The 25,571-nt window shown below is 40.7% G+C and overlaps 1 protein-coding gene across 5 annotated transcripts in view; it reads right to left on the bottom strand.

Annotated features, from left to right (window-relative positions):
- Positions 1–25,571, bottom strand: part of adarb1b (adenosine deaminase RNA specific B1b) — a 122,057-nt gene that overhangs the window by 87,193 nt on the left and 9,293 nt on the right. The window contains exon 2 of one of the 5 annotated variants that reach the window (XM_040027691.1): positions 16,981–17,188. The exons of the other annotated variants lie outside the window; for them this stretch is intronic. The gene's annotated coding sequence lies outside the window, so the exon portion shown is untranslated. The remainder of the gene's footprint in view (positions 1–16,980; positions 17,189–25,571) is intronic. 5 annotated transcript variants of the gene reach the window in all.

Below are 25,571 nucleotides of genomic sequence, written 5' to 3' on the forward strand. Positions count from 1 at the left end.
CACATATTTAGGGCACTGAGAGGAAACTGAATCATCTGCACAGCCTTACAGCATGGAGAATGGTGCCAACTGAACATATGGAAACTAGTAAGAGGGAAAGAACGGGGAGATGTGTTGTGGCCCGGCTATAGTGACGCATGTCTGGGAGCCTATTTTGAAACAGCTTCCATTTACAACTCAACCCCACCCTTGCTTTTCCTGCCAGCCACGCAGGCCACCCGTTAGTGTCACAGACTCTCTCAACTGGGGTCCTGCACCCAGTCAACAACACAGTCTTTGTATTCACAGCTTACAACATTTTCCATCTGAGAAAGCCAGATTATAATGTGTGTGTATATAAGCTGCCCATGAGGCAAGCCAAATGTGATAGTATTTAATGATGCATGTGCTGCGCAAAAGTCACTGATTTCTTTATGTGTTGTTAGGAAAATGGGATTTATTCACACGTGCAAACATACATGAAAGGTATGGTATGACCACCTTTATTCTTCAGCACAGCCTGAACTCTCTGAGGCAGCTTTTACAGAAATTCCTTTAAGACGTCTTCAGGAATAGTTCTGCAGAGTTCTTCAAGAACCTTCAAAGTTCTCTGTCAAGATGATCCCACGCCGTTTCAGTCATGTTGAGGTCCAGGCTCTGAGGAGACCAGTACACGACTGATAGTGTTTCACTGTGTGTCTTTTACAAGATCCCCAACACCACTGTCCATAATGCAGTCAAACCCTGACAGAGCTCCACCGTTCTTGTGTAATTTGGCATATCGCAACCTTTTCTCCCCGTTTTCCCTTCCTTAAAATTTGCTTCATGACAGACATCCTTCCACTGAGAGCATTTCTGATGAGGCTTTAGAGAACAGGTAGATGTTTCAGCCACAGGGTCAGATGCATCTCTCAGATCCTGTGGGTCTTTGCTGGATTTTTTCCATTTTTGTTAAAGACACGACATTCAAATACTGTTCATCTGCTGTAGATTGTGCTTAGCCCTCACATTTCTTCTTTCGTCCAGTTTCCTTACAAATTTTAAGGACACACTACCAGTGTAAAAAAAACACTGTTTTCTGCCTTACAAGCTTTTTTCATAGTTTCAGCTAAATAAATATATTTTGTGGGTGCTAGTAGTAAGTGTATAAAGATAACATTTTAAATCAATTGTTTCTGTTAACAGAAAGTGGTCAGGTAAAAGGATTGGGACTGAAAATGGGCAAAAAGGGAGCCAATATCCAAAGAAAACCTTTAACTTATATATACTTATATTACAATATCTTGGAAGTGAAATATGAAAAATGAGGAGTGATTCAGGACTAGCACAGCACTGTCTGTTAACTCAAAATAAAAATATGAATGTGCACAGAGATGAAGCTCTGACAGATTTAAGTCGGGCGATGTTTTATGTGTGTCCGTGTCAACTTTCCGACCTCGCCAAGATAATTCTCTTAAAGCAAGTGTAATACTGCGGGTTCTCCTGATCCGTTCGCTTCTTCGCCTCTCATCTCTTCTTTTCTCATTCATTTGATGTGCTTCCCCTGTAATCTTCCCAGGGCTGTCGACCTCACCGAGACACAGAGGACACGCTCAGTCATTCAGCCATAGCTTCTCATTCACACAGCAGTAAATGCTTTTCTTGTTCAGTGTGCTTAAGTGTTTGCCTCCGTCTCCACGTGTGTGTGTGTGCATTTTTCAACAGTTTAATTTGGCTGCGTGATATCAGAGTCGCCAGCTGCACAGGGAAAAGTTTCTACATCCAGTCCACTGTGTACTGAATTACAATTCTGCAACCAAGTGCCATACTCTACTCGGCTCTATTTTGTTACCCATGAATGGGAACTCAGTGATTCAGCAATGAGTGCTGGTGATTCAGTCGCTTAAAGGAGAATGTCACCCGTTTAAGAAAAATATGTTTCCTTCAGCTTCTCCAGAAACTGGAGGAAGTTATTGGAGCATGTCCAATAACTTCTTACCTCAGATACGTATGCGTCATGCTCCAATTTCAGTGCAACATCAGTCAAAGACGTGACATCAGGAAAATGAACGCCTTACATGAAGGTCTCCACCCAGGAACTTAAGTGATACCTACTTTTTTAAACGTCTTTTAAAGTTGTACTTCTATACTGTGTGCACAGACACAATCTCTTCACATCACTGACATAACGTTTATTTTTAGATTGTTTATTGCATATTTTGCATCCTTACAACGTCTGAACTGCCAAACGTGTGAGACAAAGCCCCTTCTGTGTGTGTCATTCCCTAGCTGCTGCATTTTTCTGTTTGCTTGTTGTTTTGGTTCATGTACCATATGTTCACTTATTTTCATCTCCTAACAAGAAATGTAGTTGAAAGCCGATAAAAATTGGTGGATGTCTGTGTTTTCTTAAAACAATCTGATATTTTTTTAGTAATCTGGAGAAACTCAAGATCCCAGTTTATTTTGGCACCTGTATGTCTGATTATGACATGAAGCAGGCCAAAGATACCCGAGCTGTTTGTTACCTGACACAACAAACGAGAGTTTACATACAAGAAAAGCAGACATGCAATCATTGGTTAAATCCAAAGACTACCAGGGAAGCCTTGGATCAGAGAGGTCAGTGAGTAATTATTCTCCTAGAATAAAACACTGCTGCAGAGAAGCATTAAAAAGAAGGAACTTTACTCCATTACTGAAGCTCTTATGCAAGCAATGTGCATCATAGTATAAAAAGAAATGCTGAGAAAGAGCTTTCCTGTGGCGTAAGAGTGTTTCAGACCTATTATGGCCACGGGCTTTTATAAATTCTAACATGCGATGATAAAAACCATCACTCCTCCAAGTGCTTTCAAAGTCCACTCAGCCATGTCTGAGATATCACTTGTGACACCCAGATCAACAATGGAGAACGCCCTGGGCCAATCGGAGTAATTGTGGAAATGCCAGGATAGAGTTGTTTAAAAAAAAGTTTTAAAAAAAACACCAGCTCGTTTTACATTTTACCAGAAAATTGAAAAAACAACAACATTAGAAATGGAAAAGGGAAGGTAAAAGTTGTGGCATAGCAGAGCAAATGAGACCAGTGGCAAGTGACTAATCCCTCAGAGGGGAAATAAACCACCACAACACATTATTTGTCATTAATGTCCAGCAGTCACACTCAAGGCATCCTCCCCAGCTGTGGGATTGTGACAGGGACAACCATTCATCTGGAAGTACACTCCACCAATGTGTAGTGCCTTGAGTGCAAACACATGCATGATAATTAAGTCAATTAATATCAATTAGTGAAACACACTGTACACCCTCGGCTAGGAGACGGTCACGTAGAGAACTTTGATTTGTACCTCAAAGCAGCACTTCTGTTCGTATATTCATTAAAAGAACATCAATAATATGGTCTTTAAGGATATCGTCAAGCTGAAACTGTTTCGATCAAACCGCAGATCTGCATGAGATGAGTCTATAAGCTCTGTTTGGGTAAATGAAATAAAGCCACATTTGGCTTCCTGTCCTTTCTACCCTGAGACATTACCTGACAGGCCAAGTTAGTCTTTCTAATCCAAAGACACACACCAGACTGAACTTAGCCTAAAATTTAAAACTGATTAAATAAGATCTAAATAACAGCAGAATATTAAAACATTTACTCCAAAAACATCAACAGATACAGCTTCTTTCAGCTGCTCCCTTATTTACACTCGGTGTTGACCGTGTATGCTTGAGAACCCTTATTAATGCAACCCTCAAGGACCTTTCAGGTAAAAGCAAATGTGTAAACCGCCATACCACAGAGCCGCTAAAAGCTAAAAAAAATTATTAGCATTTGAATCTTTATTTTGTCCACTTCATGACACTTTCAAACACCTGCAGAGCAGGGCACCATTTTCTAAGTAGGCAAAGGCAGAAACTTTACAGAAGAGCTGCTGTTTTATGAGTTTTGATCACAGAAAATTTTTATTCCAGTTACTGTACTTTGACCACCTTCTTGACTACTCGAAATAAACTTACTCCTGGGACACATTTAAAACATTTGTAAGATTTTCCAATGCATCTGCGCTTCATAACATGAACCCTCACCGTGTTGCTGGGGGGATTCCCTTAATGCACTGGGTATTTCTTCTTCAGCCACCTTTCTCACTCACTATGTGTTAATAGACCTTACTGTATTAAATCATACTTGTTATTAATCTCTGTCTCTCTTCCACAGCATGTCTTTATCCTGTCTTCCTTCTCTCACCCCAACCAGTCGCAGCAGATGGCCCCGCCCCTCCCTGAGCCTGGTTCTGCCGGAGGTTTTGTTCCTGTTAAAAGGGAGTTTTTCCTTCCCACTGTCACCAAAGTGCTTGCTCATAGGGGGTCATATGAATGTTGGGTTTTTCTCTGTGTGTATTATTGTAGGGTCTACCTTACAATATAAAGCGCCTTGAGGCGACTCTTGCTGTGATTTGGTGCTGTATAAATAACATAAAATAAATTAATTGAATTAACATCAGTCTTTCTGTTCGGTCGATCGGTCAATCAGCCGTGTTTTAGAACATTTATGAAAAATCTGACATTAAAAATGTTCTGAGCTAGTCTATCAGCAGATGCATCACCCGCGCAGCCCAAAAAGCACGCTACAAGGCCTAAATGTATAATTATCCATCACTTCTCACTAAGAATGAAGCACAATCAGTGGTACATAAATATTGTCCTGGACTTTTTAGATTGGTTGCTCTGGCACAAATAAATAAATAAATAGATACATTTTTCAACAAGAACTTGATTTTAGTAAAATACTATTCTTTGGCTACATAATGAAACAATGACGCAGTTTTTTTTATCGTGCTTTTAATTTGTGTTAGATGCAGTACATAAGGTCTGAAGGGTGGAGGATTTAATGATAAACTACGAAAAGCTAATTTAACACACTGCATGTTGTTAATGTGTTAAACTATAACAAACAGATGCATAAATGGGGGTTCAAAGACAGCCCATTCTGTATGCCACTTGTATACTGGGATCCAGATGAGCAGCATCAGTAGCTGCCAGCAGCTTGCCGAGTGATTTATGGCCTGACCTGGACTTAAAATAAAACAGGTGTTCTTCATATACGAGTGGATCTTCCTCATGTGTTTTGCAGTCTCAGTCCCACCACAGGTACAGCCAACCAATCAGCTCTACAAGTCCTCAGCCTGATTTTAGTGATCATCCGTTTTGCTTCATTTTTTCCCCGTGCAAAAATAAATCAAACCAAGGGTGAAATGGAACAAATTTCCAGACACGTTGACTGATTCAGGCAAAAGTCAAAACTCCCCTGGCATCATGTGCCACATCCAGGGAGCAAAAAAGGCTGCTCGTGTCCTACCAGTGGTAACACTGCCAGTCTAGTGACACTGAGCTTCCTGTAAAAGATGCTTCAAGGACACAAAAATGGCTCTCTCCTGACCAGAGATGCTAGGCCACAACTCTCTGATTCATCGGCTGGCATGCATGTAATCAATTTATAGGGAGTAACCAGCTCACTGATGACTAAGGACATATAACTGTCGCTGAGCAATCAATCAAAAGCTTTTGTCTTGAAGTTTATGATGACTCCACTGAAAGGTTTGTGCCTGACAGCGGTGGCAGAGTGGAGAAGCGCAGGCACAGCTCATTGGCTGACTAACCACAATCCCATTTATCTCAGCAACACAGCAATCAAACATCAGGCTCATAAATCATAAAAGCTGTCATCATTGTCTCTGCTCCTGTTAGCTGTCCGTAGACTGTAAACAAATGGAGAGAAAATTAATATCATAGGAGTCGTTCACTGTGCGCATGAATCAGGCCTCAGCCTGCAACACTGAGAGGAATATTTCAAGCAGACTACACCTATGTAGACATGGCGAAGGTTGTGTTACGTGACCAAAACCTGTGTTGACCTTGTCTTAGAACAACACACATTTGTTAATTTCCACAGTTTCATGGTATGTTACTGTGAAGGCACTGGGTGCACTTAAAAATAAACTAAAATAAAATGATGTACTGTGTAGAATCTGTTTCTCTGAGCCTGCTATAAGCTGAGAAGGGAATATGAAGTTTTTCACTGCAGCACTCTGCCTGCATGTTAATAGCTTGGAGAAACACCTTCAGCAGCAGTTAGTTGAAGTAATCAGCTGATGATAACTGGAAGTTTCCAACGCAGCCATTCTGCTGTCGGTTTGCTGGTGATCTTTTCCTGCTGCGTGACCCTTTTTGGACCAACTAGACAGCCTCACATTTGACTCTAGAATATTTTGGTATACAGAGGAGTTCATGGTCCATTCAATAATCGCAAAGGGCCCGAGATCCTGTGGCTGTAAAACAAGCCTAAAGCATAATCTCTCCACCGCTGTGCTTCACAGTTGGTATGAGGTGGTTGGTTGTTGCCAAAGGTGATGCTGTGAATTATGCTCCAGAGACCAAAATGTGCTTTTATAGAGGTGGTCACATGTGTAGATGATCAGGCAATTACATGCATTTGACTAGCAGCACCTGGCTGCTACTTACACTCTTAACCCCTCTGGAAGCAGTAAGGATGCACTTAGTTTTTCATAAACTGGCTTCGTCTTTCTTAAATAAATACTGACACAGTGTATCACGTGTGTTGCTGTTTATGATCTAACAAGATGATGTTAAAACCTTAGATTTAATTTCTTTCCTTTGACTGTAAATACAGCATGTTAAACACATAGTAAGTAATAACTAGCTAATTCCTAAACACATCAACTTCTTTGTTTTCTTTCAATCATTTTCTTTTCTCTATTTGTCTCATTATACTGAGTAGTATGTGATATACCTTCAGCAGGCTTGTTCCCACATGACCACTTGTTGTTGTCATTCGTTGTATTGTTAGTAAGTATGGTACAATTAGCACTTTAAGTCATGTTGAAAATAAAAATCCTGGTTTTTATTGCAGGCTTAATCTCAGACTTAACTCTTAGTAACTATTGGCTGTGTTAATATGTAATGTTTTGTACTTGATCGTCTGCTCATCTTCAATTTAAAGTTCCCATAGATTAAATTCTCAAACAGCTAAATACACCAATGTGGGTCATAATGTTTCTTAAAGCAACTTCTTTTTTTTAAAGAAAATACTCGACATGACGAGAAAAGTATCTTCATTACAAATGTGTGCTTGGCATTGACCAGCAAAGTCTGTCTTCCACAATTGCATGAAGTCACGATGTTGAACTACTGAAGCAGAAACACATGGAGGAGATGGGAAGCACAAGATGATTAAGGCCTGCTGCGGGCACAGGTTAAGCTAGAAAGACATGCCCTTGTCATCTATATTAGGAGTCATCGTGCACATAAAAAGGTCTCTAACTCCTCACTTGGTTCAAGTTGAGCAATGAAGACAAGGTCAAAAGGACTGAAAATGGCTTCGGATCGACTGCACCTAAAAACACAGTTAAAATAACTTGCAGATGCACACTTACAGATCTGAGGCCTCAAGAGTGATGTGCTTTTTTCATGTGATTGTACACGGTACACCGAGTCAGCACCGAACCTAATAAATGTTAAGAAATTCTGCAGTAATGTCTGATTTTGTGGGTGGAGAAGATGTGTGCTTGGGCTTGTTGGGTTAAAAAAAAAGAATATATCATCATGCACAACCGGAAATGTTTCTAGTTAACATTTAATAGGAACGCAGTGATATGCTATTATAGATGCAGTAGCTAAAATATCTCAGCAATCTAAATACGAGAGGAATTTCTAGGGAATTCCCCGGATTACTGCACAGGAAAGACAGCCTCCCATCAGCCGTGACTGACAGCTACAAAACACATTTGATAATGGCTCACATTTTTGCTCTCTCACTGACTTTTCTCTTGACTGTTTTTATTTAGAAGCAGTGAAGTAAATGGTGTTATAAATACATATTCATATCCATCCATTTTTTCAGATTTCTCTTAATCTCACAGAACCAAACTGCAGAAATGTAGTGAAATGAGCAAATGATGGCCATTGAATAACAGAAAATAGATCTCTCCTCATGCACAAACACCAACAAAGTGAATGTTTGGCTTTAAATGTTCAAAGTTTTATAAATTACTTTAAGCCTCTCCGTAAATCATCAACAATCGCCCAACAGGCTGCTACGCTTCATTAAATATTTTCCAGAGACATAAGTACATAAAAGCTGTAAGAAGATCAGACAGTTTGGTTTTGATGGCTTTGCAGAAACGGTGTTATGTTCTGTGTGTTATCTAACATTCACAAGGGTCCAAGTTTCAGCATCAGAGAGCAAACACAACGATGTGTGCAGCACAGACATGAGGCTACGAGAGCACCAACAAGGCGTCCATCCTTTAAGCAGACCTCAAATATCTAGAAAAATGGGCAATGACAACATCTACTTGTCCATAGAGTGTACAGATGTTTGTATCCGGATGTGCAAAGGAGCATAATCCCATCTTAACTCATATCAATTTAATCTAATCTCTGAGCTACGGAGATCAGCTTTGACTTGTGGGCAGAATAGAGCTGAACGGATTTGGACTTTTCACTCATAAAACTTATATTTTTTAAGCTTTAAATCTGAAGACTAACTGAAATAGGCCACGGGCAAGCCAAGAGGACAATTTCAAGTTTTAGTCTTAAATGAACAAAACATTGCTCAAAACAATCGGCACGATGACACGCCGAATCAATACACTGAAGCAAAATGGCGTCTATTCGTCTAAGCCTTCAATAAGTGCAGACATTTCTAAATGAATTAAAAATAGTTTTCCATTTTATCTTTCCTTGCTACTTTAACATCTCGTGACAAAACATTCCTCAACCACTCTCACTGTAAATAAGAGCAGCTCTCGACTCTACGAGCCGCCTGCGAGCTGGATGTCAGCTTCAGACTGGTTCCAAAATTCAGAGGGGATTACCTGGCATCTGCCCAGTCAACTCAGGACATTCAGGCTGGGAGGAACTGAAGCCACTGAACAGGGCTATATGCTCTGCTTCCTCAGCAGATCAAATTTCTAATTCTGAGAAGAGCAAGGTACTGACCAGTCAGAGTATCGAGAATGTAAACCTGTCGAAATGAGATGCTTTACATCTCGTAAACTAAACCTTCACCTAACACAGTCGAATAATCTGCTTATTTCTCAGGGTGACACACAACGTCACATAGCACCTACAGACAGGTAGCACGCAGCCCCTCCCCTCACTAAAAGCTGAATTAGTTGATATTCACAACGCTGAACAAAAAAACACTTTATTCAGAATTTCGAGAGGTCGGTGAAGCGCCCATTTCAACAACACTCAAGTATTGAACAGTTATCATAAACAGGGCCTCTGGCGGTCACAAGCTAGTGTACTTTTGTGCTGGTGTCGGTCTCTAGCCTGGATGATTAGGACGGTTGCATCAGGCAGCACATCTGACATAATCAAACCTGGGGAATCCATCAACTTTTTCCATCAACTAATAATAAAATGATAACGTCAGTGCTGGAGCAAGGCAGCAAATGTCATTAATGCTGCCCGTCTGCAAAATTAAACTAGATGATGGTAATTTAACAGGGTTATGTTTCTCTTAAAGACTGAAGCTGAGAAAAGGAGCAACTAGACAGAAATGATGGCAGCCCGCTGTAAGAGCTGGAGAAAAGTCACCAGAAGCTTAGGACAACCACAGACAAGCTGAAAATATCATTGTCTTTATTGTTCTTGCCACTGCCTACGACAGATGTTGAGAATTTTCTGGGAGCATCATAGCAACTCCTTTCCCTAACGTATGGGCTGATGGGCTGAAACCTTTAATACATTAACTTTTTGTATGGATTTCCCAACAGAACAATCTCAACATTATTGCCACATTGTTCAGTATTTTCCACAAACTAAAAGGAGACTGCTCAGTGTCCTTTGCCACACACTGTTCTCCACACTGGAGCACCGGCGGTGTCCGGTGTTAACTCTTTTTACTGCCTAATCAGTAACAAACATCAAAGTTGATTTTTCCAATTACTGAGTACCAAAGCCAGCTTTGGCGTACGTGTAGCTGGAGCCATAATGTGCCGTTTTAAAAAGCCCTGAAAGATGCTGCTCCAGCAACAACGCTTGATAATCACCAAAAGTCTCCAATTTTTTACAGACTTTAACATGCAAGAGGCCTTCAGCTGAATTTAAAGATGAATTTAAAATCGGGGGCTTTCATAAAACATGCAGCTTCCACTTCCTGCTAATCTCACCACTGTGGCCAATATGATGTCACCTTTCCAGGTATCTGCATCTATGCCGGCTTTATCATTTCCTACTTTGAACGAAGGCAGATTAAACAAGCATAGAGTTAAGTTTGTTTCTACTTTCTTTCAGTTTGAAGATGAAATTATTTATCGAGTCAACAAAAGCTGAAGTCTGAACACGTGATTTATGTGTACAATTCTAATGACTTTCAAAGTTAATAATTGCTGTGACCACTATTATTCTTCAACACAGCCTGAACTCGAGCGAGGCAGCTTTCTTGGAATTTCTTTAAGAAGTCTTCAGGAATCGTTCTCCGGGCTTCTTGAAGGACATTCCAAAGCTCTTCTTTGGATGTTGTTGCCTTTTGTTCTGTTGTCTATCAAGATGATCCTACTCTGCCTCGCTAAAGGTGAGGTCCAGCGTTGGTTTGTTTTTTTTAATCCAGGTTTTACTGCACTGGCAGCGTCTTTGTGATGATTGTTATGCTCAAACTTTTAAGCTGCTGCCAATCAGATGCTTTCCAGATGGTACTGCACGGTGGATATAATTCTGGCAGCACTTCTGCATTCATAATTTCAAATTTGACAAGATCTTCAACAATGCAGAGAGAGCCTCCACCATGTTTCTCCACCACCATTCACTGTTGTACCACTCTCCTGTCCCCCTTCACATATAAGAAAAATTGGACAAGGGTTTGAATCAGAAATGTTAAATTTGGCTTCTTCACTCCATCACACTTGTTGCCACTCACTTTCAGTCTAGTGCTTGTGTAATTTGACATATTTGAGCCTTTTCTTAGAGGCAAGAATGGCTTCTCGACAGCCACCTTTCTACTGAGACCATTTCGAATCGATCGAATCAGCTGAAAGTCCAGATGCTTGTCTCAGGTCCTGTGTCAGGTTTATGATAGAATTTAGATTTGTTTCTATTTCTTAAGGATATGACTTTTAGATACTGTTTATCTGCTACAGGCAGTCTTGTTGTTTTTGGACTCATGGCTTATCTCTGCATGGTGTGTAAAGTTTTCGGCTAATGGCTCTTTTCGAAGAATCTTTTTGGTGCAAAAATACAATTTCATGCCTGTTCTCTTTGGCATTTTTTGCAGTTTTTCAACTAAAAACAAACTTTGTTTTTGAAACTTTCAGAGAGTATGGAAAAAAATTTGAGGAAAGTCTTGTTAATTGGAAGCAAAATATAAAGGAATAAGTTGTGCTTTTGAACAATCCTGCATTTCAACATGTTTGGTTTGATAACAGTTGCACAACAGCGGGCACATCTAGTCCCAGTCAGATCCATTTGTTGAACAGTCGAGCGAGTTGACTGCAGTCCTACCAAGGTCCATAGGTGTCAAGTGGGCCCGTGGCAGTTTTTGAATATATTAATCCAGGCAGGTCCAGTGTTAAATGTGGGAGCACACCCTGCAAGAAAGGACACTTCCTACTTACAGCAATCACATCCATCCATCAACTTTTTGTAACCCATCCCTGTGGCACACTGCCTTTACCCTTCACCTCCTACCCTGCGGGGAGCATTACATAACGCGCACAGTTTTGACTGTAAAGACAAAGACGCTCTGTGGCGTAAGGCATATGCATCAGCAGACCTGATGATATGACAGTGAAGGCTCCAGTTTCGCAAGGTCACACTAGAGGACGAGGAGACAGATTGGAGCGTTACAAACAGAGCAGTGCAAGGGCAACAGGAATAGAGACTGACTGTGAAAGACAGGATAACTAGTTGGAGAAGGGGGATGAATCAACAAAACTGTGCTGTCAGCATCCCCGGGGCCAGCAGGAAGCATTAAGTGAGTTGACGTAGGCCGCTGAGTCTCCCTCCTTTCCTCCTTCCTCCTCTTCTCCCGTCTATTTTTCCCTTTGTCTTTTTCTCTCATCCATATGGCAGATTCCACCTCTTCCCCTCCCCCTGCCCTGCTGAGCACTCTATTGAAATGGCCTCTCGCCCACATACAAACCCACGCCTGCTTGCACAAGCTTCCCACATCCCCTGAGCCACGTCTTATTTACGGTTCGATTACGGACGACCGCCCTCCAGGACAAACGTCCTTCTCTGCTGCCTCTCTGCCTTGTACCCAGATGTTGCTCAAATAATTAAGGGAAAACCTGTTTCATCCACCGGGGTCATGACAACATCTGTGGCCGACGCAGCGAGAAAGTGCAGCAGCATAATCACCGCAGCACTGGTGCCCGAGAAGAAGAAGAGGAGAAGAATCGAGCCTGATATGCATACGCAACCCGTGGGAAGAGCACATATTTATTTCAAACACACAGAGGCAATTTTTAGAGGTTGATACAAAGACTATATATTAAACAGCACAAACCCCTCTGGGAATAAAAAAAAAAAAAGATCTGTACAATACAGAAGTTAAGAGCAAAGGGCTCTGCAGCAAATGCACACGCACACCTTCACAGAACAAGGTAATAAAGTGTGCACCGATGATTGAACCGAACCCCTGGGAGGCACAAAACAGCACTATCCCTGCTACAGAGGTGAGTAATAGGACTGCTACATCTTCCTTCCAAAAACCACTAGCGCTGCCTGCCTGCTGACACATTCCACTGGAGTCTGCAGCACTCTGCTCTGCAGTCTGGAAATCGTGAGGATGCAAAGCTCCTCTGTGGGATAGAAACCCTTCCTTTGTATGAGCTGGTGAATGAGGCAGCCCGTCTTAATGTGGCATGCTTTCGATGATTAAGAGGTCTTACCTAACGTGATGTTACCATTAGGTCAGAAATTCTGTTAGAGAGTTCACAATAGCAACTTCTACTGATGCAAATGAGCACGTGAGGAGTCGGTATAAGAATTAAGGGTAAAAAGAAGGTCGCCCATCTTTCATTAATTTGTCAATACCAACTTAAAGACTATAACATGAGCTCTCTCTGGGAATTGTAGACCAAATTGCTCCAGTAATATTTGAACATTTTCACAAACGTGCGAGATGTGAGAGACATCTAAAGCATTCAATTTTGGCAGTTGATGCCTAATAATTTAAATTATTATATTTTCTTTTTTTGGAAACAAAGATTAGAATGAACTGATGGGGGTTCAAAAAACCCCACATTAACCAAATATTTCAGGGTCGGTTCTACTTTTTCCGTTTATTCAAAAATGGCGCGTGACGCTGATCATTCTTAGCAGTGCTGCCACCTACAGGTGTTACAGCCAAAGTTACGAAATAAGTCGAGGTGGACTGAATGATGCTTTTAGGGTTAAAAAGTCTCTTTATGAAGTCACGTATTACAAATGCTGCTTCTCCTTTCAGCTAACACTCAAAAACCTCAAAAACTGTACCACACACAAAGATTTGATTCTTTCCTTTGTCATCTGAATGTACTGTGTACACAGCTGAAATCTCCCATTGAAACACTATCCGGTCGTTAAGCGATGACGTGACGAATCCTACTTCCGGGCCTAAAGTAGTCTGCGTTTAATATGGCTTTTGTGTTGTTAACATGTTTAATGTTTTGTATTTTCTTCTATTTGATCTCAAAAAGCTCCTAAAACAGTCAGTGATCACTGTTGACCTCCCTCGGCTTTTATTACTACTAATCATTTATTTAAGCTCAGTTTTTAAAACCTTAGGATGTAACTACAGCCCAGCCCATGCAGCAGTACATGAATGACTAACCTCGTATTGTGGATGGATTATCTCAGTTGTTCTCCTGGCTGAAGTTTGGTCCTTTTACAGCATCCTGCCATGCGATTACATTTGTTCCTGACCACCGAGAACACTCACGTTAACTTTTATCGAGTGGAAAAAAAGTTAGCTTGTTTATATTATGCTAACATAGCTGTGTCGCTAGCAGTCACGTAGCACATCATTATATACCAGCTAGCCAAACTTCAGTAACCCTACAAACGTCACTGCTGTTTAGTTTTCTGTCTTCATTTATGCTGGAAGTGATAACAGAGCTGTACGTTTTAATTTGTTTCCAAAACCCCGCAGTCAGGACATGCTATATTGTATTTAGATAGAAGCTAGCGAGCTAACTCCCTGCTAACTTCTAACTCCGTTAAATGTCATAAATTCCGTTTTCATGGATGCCTGGATGTTAAACTCAATTGTTGCACCTGGTAGAGCAGAACGCTGATCATTTTATTAAAGATGAAAGACTTTAAACAGTTTTTCAACTCTCAGTAATGCCATAGTGATCGTTTGATATATGGACCTGCAGCGCAGTTTAGGCCCAGACACGGCTAGTGCCGTCAGACTTTACGACTGGATTCTAATTAATATTTCATAGAGGCGTCTAGAAAACTGCACAACTTTCTCAGGAAATTGAAAATTGGAATCTGTAATGACTTGAACAATGGGTTAAATTCAAAACTTAAAATAATCCTGTATTTCTTGAAGCTGTAAAGACAAAGTCACATTAGCGCGAATGGTTAGACGACCGGTCATCAAATCCAAACAAAGACCTCCGTCATGCCCAAAGAAAGGAAACAAGCTGCAACAAAAGCTGCTCGATTCAACACAAAAGCAGAGATGCCCAAAAAAAGCAAGCATTCCTTTTCCTTAAAACGAAGCACTTCCCTCTGAAGCGTGGATCTCTCATTAGAGAGGTCTTTGTGTAATCATGCCATGTTTGAAGGCTATGCACTCTCTAGCTCTAATTCTTTTCACCGCTCCCGCTTTTGTTATGTCTCACAAAGCTCTTTAAGCAGCACAGTAATATTTGTAACCGCAATCGCCCGCTGTGGCTTTGACCATTGCTCACTTGAGTAATGCTTTGTTTATTTTACTACTGTACTCATTGTAAGTGTCTTCAGACAAACAAATCAAGCAACTGCACACATTTAAATGGACGTGCGCAGAGAAGCAGCCATCTGGCCCACTAATCCCAAACAAACCAGCCTTACTGAAAGTGTTGTTCCCAGACTTTCACCACCATTTACACTGCCATTTAAAGGCAGCACTTCTTAGGCATGCGTGCAGGTCACTGTCACTGCCTGAAAGCTCTCCAGTCTGTTCATTTAGGTCATCAGGTTGGGTTACAACACAGCTTTGACTCAAATGGCAGTCATCCTTATACATTCACTTTGTCTGCAACTGCACTGATAGACATGGAGGCCTTAGAAGCAGGTGATAATAGGAGAATGGGTTTTTTTTTAGAATGAGTCCAGGTTTATCTAAATTAAAATTAAAAAAAGCAAAAGAAAGTTGATTTTTCCCCCACAAGCATGTCCTTTGGGAATCTGTTTCAAGAGCCACTTTAGCATTAAAGAGAAATTTATTAGGCATCCAATGGCTGTCAAGCATTTCTTACCACCGCATGACATTAATGAGTACACCATTGACTCCATATTCTAACTTGGTGAGTTTAATTTAATACCCACGAACCCTCTTGAGGACTCTTGAAAAGATTTTCACTTATGAAAAACAAAATCTACAAAAAATGTCCTCAAAGGACGTGCTGGGAGGTTTAATCACATACTGCAATATAAAGGTGTTGATGGAAGTGCGAGACTCTTTCTGCAAGAAAAAAAAAACCTGATAATGAAAAGTTCAGCCGCACTCAGTGCACGATTGAAACGTGTAAGATTTGGGAGAGGTGCTAAAAACTTACACCTGCACTGCTAAAGCAAGACATCCTAATTTAGGCACATCTTTCATCACCACTCGGTCTGAACGAGGAAGCATGTTGCCTTGAGAGAGAACTTCTCAACCCTGGGAATAAAAATGTGTGTGTGTGTGTGTGTGTGTGTGTCTGCTGCGGTGCATGCAGCGGCCCATAGAGGGTTTAGGAAAGCAAGCAAATGAAAAACTGACAGAAAGAAAAATTCAAAGTGACACAAGAGGAGCCCCTGAACTAAAAAATAAAACACTAATGATTCATAATTAATACCCATGTTGTATTTGTAATTATCAGCTCCCATAAACCAGCACCACAATGAAATACAAAGTGTAAAAGCATCTCATCAGCTGCCAGTGATGAATTTCCTACTGACACTTGCCAGATAAGGAGCCAAAGGACGAGGGCCAGAGCTAAAGTGACAGCATAGCAGGCCTTCACCCAAAACTACTCAACTGCAAGGGCACCCTGGTCTTACACTGTAGTAACTTTTACCTTTCATCACGACTGGGTGTGAATTCAGTACTGACACACGACTGCAAACCCTAACTGAAACAGTACTATCATGTTAAAGTCGGTATGTCCATATAACATGAAAAAAAATCATGTTATATGGAAAAATGTGTTTTTCCCCTCCAGAAAATTCACTGTTTGGTTCAAGTCTGTCAAAACAATAACTGTGAGCACAGTTTGTGGCTCTGCTTAGCACAGGCATGCAGCTAAGTATTAGCGGGACTGATAAGTGCCAGCAGCAAACCAAAGTTGGTCATAAACACACGAGGTTACCATAAATTTGTGCGACATTCAAAGCTTAATAATACATACAGAGTTGACAGACTGTACGGATACCTCACTGAACAGGCAAGCTTAAAACATTCAGACAGGCAAACTGTAGCGCTGCTCGCAAGCCATCAACACATAGTCTTTATTTATGCCACAGTCACGTTCGGGAAAACAACGGTTGGAGTCAGTCACAGTTGGACCGTTCGGAGGCCGGTTGTATCTCCAGCATGCACGCACAAACTCTGGGCAACCTGTGCAATTGTCTTGCAGTCAAAAGTGATCAACTACTTGCAATCGGTTGCAGTGCAGTCAACGTGCAACCACTGATGTTGTCTAGTCACAAGTGAGTTACCATCCTACTAACAGCGAACACGATTTTTACACCTTGTTTGAAGATTATTCTTTTATTCGTCCACCAGAACAGCACATTTAAGGATAAACGTAGTAATGAACACACCTCTGGTCGTTTCTGTAACGGTGGGTTTGGAAGCTTTCTCTTGTGGCTTTCCTCGATATCAGCCAGCTGTCTCTTCAGAAGGCATTTTGTCTTTTGCATTTCACTTCTGACAGAACCTGCAGCAGATGGAGAACTTCTTCACGTGTCGCTACACCGAGCACACCGTCGCAGCAGTGCGCAGCAAGGACTTCCATCATCAGCTGTATTCCTGGATGGAGTAGTTGGAGTATATCCACAGCATGATTACAATGTTTTTTATTGTCACAAAGTATATACAGGTTTTGTTTATATTGCCCATACAAAGAAAATCTAGTTCTGTGGGAAGCACTGCAGAAGATTTCCCTGTCAGAGAGCCTTTAATGACCCTAAGAGGACTCTTCGCCTTTCCCTCAGAGCGATCACAACTCTGACACCAACAATGCTGCCTTGCCTTTCATGCCTTTCAAACTGTGAGTGACAGTCAGTCAGTCTCAGGTCCCCACATCCCCAAGCCTCACTCCTCAGCTGCATTTTTAAGCATCCTTGGGAAGAGAGCTGGAGGACTGTGAACTACAGCAGTTGTCTTTTAGACATCTCCCTTTAGAAAAAGCTTCATTACTGAAGCTCAGTTAAACATTTCAAGTTAAAGCAACCAAAACCAGCTCTGTGACGGCTCACGTATAGCGTGTGTGCCCAGGTACGAAATCTATCATACGTTATACCAAAACACTCAACAACCAGCTACACATGGATACTGGGAATGTTTCAAGTGTGAAACTGAGGAGCAGCAGGAGTGCTGCTTTTTCAACTTCTACACCAAACTGAATGAGAGACAGTGAGGCAGAAGGGTGGTCTCACAGTCACAGCGAGCCTGAACCAAAACTGACAAAGCATGAAAACAAAGACTCACAAAGATTGTGGAGATTTTACACAGGAAGCGCGCACATGAACAAAAAAGTAAAGAACAGGAACAAAATCTCTGAATTTTCAGTTAAATTATAGGAGAAGTAAGAATTCCACTTAGAAAAGTGTCGGTTTAGCCAATTAATCTTCCACACTGTATTGATTATTCACAGAAAGTTATGGAAAGTCTGAAAATAAGAAAAACTGCTATTTAAAAAGGAAACGTAATTTTTCTAAGGTGACATTAAAATGTTAGAGCAGCAAAAGCTGCGAGAAAGAGCTGCCTTAATATTTTCTTAGACTTCTCCAAAAGAAAAACTAAAATCTGTCATCGGTACAGGATGTGATGGTTGTAAAGATTTTAAAATCAGCCATGAGTCACAGTTCTCGTCTAACGATTCGCACTCACTGGACTATTAATTAGAGGGAAACCTCTCACTATAAGTGCCACAGACGGGGACAGAAAGGATCAGTCTGCGTAGCCCAAAGATTCACAAATATTTTTTAAAGGAAATCGAGACATGACTGTGCAGATTATTCGATCCATCTGCTCTAATTTACTTACACACAAACTTTAATTTCTATCTATTTCTCCAAAAAGTGCTACTGAGGAATGAATTTGGCTTAGGAGAGAAACTGAGTTGCAACTTTAGGCACGTAAAGTCAGAATGGAGAACATTCCACTGTGACGTGCACAGATTTTCCACTGTGAAAAAAACAATGCTGTCGTTATCTGTGGCAAGCACAGGCTGCGTGCTGAACAGACTTCCACCAACTGAAAGACCTGTCATTATTACCCTCAGAATGAAAGAATGTGCATTAGATTAATATCACGGAGCCCACAGCAAGGCCTTTGTGTTTTTTCCCCTAATGCGGCACGGTGTTACTTCTTGAGTGTTTCCACTGCCCTAAAGAATGCGATGTGCTGCAAATGAATTCAAAGCGAACTCTTACAGCAGCACCTCCTAACCAAATACACCAGGCACAGCTTGATGACTGATTCTGACAACGCACCACTCCTGCATCAGTACAACAGTTTCTTTACAAGCGCTGACACAAATTGCCCAGGGCCAGAACAAATCCTGACCTGTTTTATAGAAACAAAGGGATCAAATTAAAATGTTCCCACTGAGTGAGCAGAGTACACAAATATGCCCCCATGGACTGGCAGCACCTGCTATGCTCTGCTCCCAGCACCCCCCCCCCCCCCCCCCCCCAACTCCTTTTTCTCTGAACCGTGTTATGCTCCAGTGTAGCATCTCTATCACCTCTACAAACAGCTGACCAGTGAACGACACCGACATTTTCATCCACTGATCAACATCGCTTGCAGATTTTAAGAAATGCCACCAATGGACTGTTTGCTAACTAAAACTGCCGTCCAATCAAAGTTTAGAAAGCGTAAGCAGGTATGACAGACCTACTAAAAAACTTTCTTTAGATTATCAACAAATGCCAAAGCTTCCATGAGAAAAAACAGATGATTTATTGGATGAACTGGTGCTGTTGCCACAGAGTAATCATTATCACATCGGGCTAATTAGTTACATTTCTGTATTAGAAATGATTGTTACCAGAGTCGTTCTAGGCAAGCACCACTGGGCAGCGATCTGGATTACTGCCCCGGGCAGTTATTTCAGGCTAACACAGAGGCACAATCCCCAGTAAAAGAGTGAGGTGACTTATCCTTAAGTAGATTTGAAAAGCCAGCCGGGACTTAAACAAATGGCAAGCTAAATCATATCATGAAAATAAAGTAAATAAGTACACTGACCTACATATTTACTGCGATAATGATAAACACAAGAGCTGGCAATTAATTCAGCGTTCACTGGGAACTACTTGACTATTCAAAACTATTCAAAAACAACCCCCCTGCTTTATCATCCCTATGCCTGACAGCGAGTGATGCATTCTTATCATATATGACAGTGGCAGTCATACAGTTAGGCACATTTTAGAGCTCAATCAAACAGCCAGAAGCAGTTGTTTGATTTTTTTTAACAACTTAAAAATATTTAAATGTTCAGTATAGAGTTTAATTGGTTACTTGATAAATGACATCTTCTGGAATTCTCCCATGGATGTCCAAAACAGGGGTCCAATAGACTGACAACATATTTCCACCCTCAATCGTTCACCTTTTGCCCACTTCTTAAACTTCATAGCCATGCAAAAACACAAGGGAGGTGCTAGAAAGACTGTCCTTTCACAAAGGGCATTTAGCCAGAAGGTGTTGTGGTTAATTGAGGAAGTCTGTCTGCCAAAGTTCGACCTCGTCACCCTGAGTCAGTCCGGCACAGACAAAACACTCCACTGCCTGTATGTGCGCATCATTAACCCTTTAAAAAATGGAGAGCTCCAGTGACGTCCCCGGGACGGCGCACTAAAGGCACTCTATTTTTCATAATAAAGCTCCTCCTTTTTTCTATATATAGACATATCACCAAGGGCTCTGCAGAGCTCCAAAGAATACGGAGAAGAAGGAAAAGGAGAAGGTTGATGAATATGAAAAGGACAGGCACAGGGAAGAGAGGGTACTTCATTCATTCACTTATCCAGCTGCAGACTCACTTAAAGAATTCATTGTCCGTGGGCAGCGGATTTACTCTGATTGTGTCCAAGCAGAAGAGTAGTACTTATAAAACTAGAAAGAAAAAATATGTGTTTTCACAGCTATTCCATGTGCATGCATTATTAATAGTCTTAGAATAGTCCAGAGTGAATACACGTAGAGCCACATTATGACCCAATCCGTGTTTTCTGGGGTGATCCACATGACGTGAACCTACGTGCGAATGTCTGTTCTCGTGTATGTGCTCACAAAGCCTGCCCAACACGGTGCAGGAAAAACACATATAACACTGCACTTATCCTGGCAGCTCACTGTGAGGCAACATGTTTTTGTTTTGTTTTTTTCCAGTACTCTGGAGATCTGAATGTGATAAAGGTTCACACAGGGGGGGGGGTCCACTTCACTTCCATCCAGAGTGTGAGAATCTGGGAAAGCCTTTAAAATAATATGTTTTAACTGGGTTAGGTGACGAGGCTTAGAAGTAAAAATGTAAAATACTTGTTAAAACTGATACATGCCATTTGGTTTTAACACATATAACTTATATTCTTATCCGGCACATAAAGTCAAAGGACAGCAGACAAAAATAAACAATTCTACACATTTTTAGTGATTAAACCCTCTAACAGATTCATTCTGAGCCACCAGGCCACCTAGTAGTACGACTACTACTTGAATACTGCAGAAGTATTGTGTTTGCTACTTTAAATGTGGAATGTGTCCACACTCGTTCTTATCCTGCAACTTACAGTTTTGAATAGCACGAGAAACAGATTTAATTTTCTTTTGGTTGGTACACAAATAAGGAACATTTAAGTTGTCAAGGTGCATAAAAAGCATATATTATAGTATAGTATATATTACATATATACACATCTCTACATAAATATTGAAAATATTAAAAATAAATACACACAAAAGGAATATATATATATATAAACTACCTACAGATACAGATATGAAATACAATTAGAATTTCAATACATTTAAATCTCACTTTGGTGGCTGAATAAGGAGACTTAACAAATTTGAAAATTCTTCCAAATATAAAATACACAAAGACACAAAATAATGCCAATCGATGCCTCAGTGACAGTTTTTAGTTAACTGTGATATACAGTGCTGAGCAAATTTATCAGACCACCACCCAGTGCAAGGTTTATGCCACAGCTGCCCTAAATTCACAGCTGTTTATATTTCTGTAATGGTTACTCAACCAGTGTGCACAAGCTCTTTAATCAAAACTGTATTTTTAATGTTAAAATATAATTCTTGTTTTTATCCCTGAATTTTAAAATGTACTGTTTACCAAAAAAACCTGAAAAAAACAAAACAAAACAGTACAGCATGTTATTCGTTTTTGATTAAAAAATTATTTACTTGCATTCCTGAACATGAAATTATTTTAGTGGCTGAAAGTTAGCCTGGATTAACTCTTCAGAGTGAATAAAGTTCATTTTTAGTTTTAAACAAGTTTGACAGACTTAAATATTTGTGCCCTCTTGTTTTTAGAACAGATGTTCTAATAAATTTGATGAAACCTGCGTGTATGTGAGAATCATCTGAGAGGCTCAAACTGGGAAAACAGGAACGCACCATTTATCAGGACCGACTGATCGCTGCAGCTTTTCACACATGTGAGCCCGTATAGGTTTTTACGTTAATTCATCAAATTACTGAGGTGCTGTTGTTGGTAATGACTAAAAATAACAGCAGCTTTGTTTTCTCTTTATGCTCCGAGTGATGCTGGAAACACTTAAATACATTAGCCAGATTAATGAGTCAGGCTGCTAAGCTAAACAAATGATTGTGGACATGAAGCTTCTTTGTAACAAAATAAACCCTTAATAATTTGATACTGTAGACAAATATTTATGAATAACTAACATAATATTGTCAAGTATAAGTACCTAATTAACAATCACAGAGGTAATGAAATAAGTTGCCGCTACATCGCAAAGTTGATGCACCTCTGAATGAGTGCGACCATAAATGAGAACTACAGCAGGCCCCCTACAGTATCATGCACTTTATTTATTCATGTGTTCTCCTGTTGATGAATTAAAACTTTCAAACGGACGCACAACCTTAAGATAAATTGCAAAACTACTAAATAATTCTTCTAAATGTGAAAAACATCACCTGATGGTTTACAGCTTTCCTGACTTTGACAAATAAGGAGAAGCTAACGGGAGAAGAATGTTTTTTCTCAAACTGCCTGCAACGACCTGCAGGTGCAGCTTCTGCTGACTGAGATAGTGAAAATTATTATGTAATAAAATAAAATATTGCAGATGTTTTTATTATCACTATCATTATTAATATTATTAATGCATACACAACAGTATGATGTGAGGAATATTTTATTTCTAAGGGAACAATAGAGTATGCAAGCACAGGACACTACACTGGCATTAAAATCCCACAATGCGTCACAGTAGCGAATTTCAAGGACAATGAAAGTTTTATATTTTTGTTAATTGGTTTTATCAGTGCTTGAGTCCAGGCTTCCATAAAAAGTCAGATTCGGTGACTGCATTGGGTCGTAACTCACGTTCATACTCTGTTAGTCGAAAGGACAGGAAACCCCACCCCTGCATCTGTGATTTTACACCAGTTCTTCAAAATGAATCGAGTCTGTTTATTTTAATCTGGGATCATGCAAATGTTCCAACTACTCCACTACTTTCCTGGTGTGTGATGCTAAAATCATTGCCTAATGCTGTGTGCTATAATCCAGATGGTTGACAGCTGTGTTGAGTCTTTTCATAAAGGACACAAAATGTAAATTCTCATGCTAACCTGAAAGATCCAAATTACAGACTTTTGCATCATTTAGAAACTTGTAGCCTAATAATTGTGCAAAAATGTAAAAGATATCCAAATGCACTGTTTTTGTTTTATCAAACGAGCTGATTTCTCGCTCTGTGTTTAAACAGGGAAACTTTTGTCGGGCTGGCTTAATAGACCTAAATATGGGGTTCCTATTGGTGGAAACAAACGTTTATATCTCTGCTACACACCAGCTTAAAAAAAGTAACATTTCCCACAGATCAGCTATATAACTATCTATCACTCATCTAAAATGGCCCCATGCAGGAAATCTGGCACAGTGCTGCACAGCTTTAAGCCAACAATGGTAATCCTGCAGGAACACCACTCTGAAAAAGGATGGATAAAAAATCTCTGCACACACTCTCTGTCATACTACGACCACTAATAGCAACACATCAACCTATAAATTAGATTTTTTTTTTTAGCTTGACCTGACAATTCCCTCCTTCTTTAGGAGTGGAGAAGAAACTGGCTAAACAATTTTTCACACACATAGTCAAAACAAAAAGAGACTAGTGAACCTAATACCTGTCAATACTCTGAAGGCTAGCCTGTGGAGCATTTCTGCAGCTGAGTGATCCAGTTAACTATGACGAGCCGCAGACCCAGAGGTCTTCCGTGTCCTGCCCTTTGTACTGCTAGCATGCATGTGTGTGTACAGCATTGACTGTAATGTCACATTTACGCTCTGGTGATAACCGTGTCTGGCATGTGCATTAGCCCTTTCTTCTGTTTTCACTGAGAACTCATCTCCAGCGAATGCAGAAAGAGGTTATAAAACACCTTTGAAAAGGTGCAGGCTCTCCTCGTGTTCAACTGTCGCCATCTGTGCACACTCACAACATACCCAACGCCTCACCTTTAAAGGTTACTGTTTTCCCTAACGTGAGACTAATGTACATCATGCACACACAAGTGTCTTGCTTAATGTTTGCTATATGAACAACGGCCATAACCTGTAACTTTCTCTCTTCACAATCTGGTGACAGGGCTGATGGAGCAGCATCGATGTTGCACACTTCAGGCAAGCACATTATGTCTCGGCTATACAAACCAGGGTCGTGCTGCTTCCTTTGCAAAATCCCTTACCAAGTATCCATATCATGTCATTCTCCAAGATGACAGCTTGTTGTCTTTTCCCTCAGTACACGCTCATCCATGGACTAAAGAATCCGACACAAACAAATCCTCCATTTAGGCTTCTGTTTCTGACGGAAAGGTCTAAGATTACTTTGGCACAACTTCTGTGTTTGCGTGGCCTAGTTTAGTAATTTGATGTAGGTCCACAGTGGATTAAGGCATGGAGAAAAAAACTGTCTTTGGCATCGTTGGCAATGCGTTTACTTTTTTAAAGTGTTGAACTGAAATCGAAAACAACCCAACGTTTCACACAGAATTACACTGTATATGTGAAAGCAAGAGGGCATGTGTGAGCATGCATGCCACAGGAGTTGCACCTGTGCTTTATTTTTATTGCTTAAATAAATAAAACCACATTCTCTGAGACAACGTGCAAAGGAGAAAAATCGGTCGCCTCTCCAGCTAGTGTCTTAATGTGTGGATGGATTTCAGCTCCACCGTCGTGACAGTAGTCCCCGTTGTGCTCTGCAGCCTCTGCACCTCTCTATCTGCAGTGGGTTCTGGTTAGAGCACCCAGAGGTCTGCAAAAACCCAAAGCAACAACTACTGTATTTTTCTGACCATAGGAGACACCGGATTATAAGGCGCATTAAGTGAAACAAAACAGTCATATAAGTCAAACATTACTCAACCCATTCTTCTTGCATTGATTCATTAATGTTGAATTCTCTCGCAGCTGCTCTATTCCCATGTTGTTGGGAATAGTTTTCATGGATGCCTGGATGTTAAACTTAGTTGTTACACCTGGTAAAGCAGCAACACTGATCATTTTATTTAAAATAAAAGAATTCAGACTGTTTTTAACTCTCAGTGTTCATTTGACTTTGGGACCTGAAGCAGATGGAGTTTTGGACCCAGATTACTCCGCGAGGCTCCGGACTACCGCAGCCGTAATGCTCCGACAATCCATGAAGCGGTGCGGCTTCGTAGCTTACCAAAGTCGTACTACAACATTTTTGAGCGCCGTGTACCACATAAAATCGGTTCGACGTTAGTAAGCACAACCAGAATGTATACACTGTCGATTTTTGAGAAAATTAAAGGATTTTAAGTGCGCCTTATACTGCAGAAAATATGGTATTGTTCCCAGCCACAGTTCAAGATGTTAGATACGAGTCTCTCCAGCAGCTAACCGACACTGACGACTGCCACAACGGCA

This window comes from Simochromis diagramma, unplaced genomic scaffold, assembly GCF_900408965.1.
Source record: "Simochromis diagramma unplaced genomic scaffold, fSimDia1.1 OVJJ01000343.1, whole genome shotgun sequence".
Classification (NCBI taxonomy): Eukaryota; Metazoa; Chordata; class Actinopteri; order Cichliformes; family Cichlidae; genus Simochromis; species Simochromis diagramma.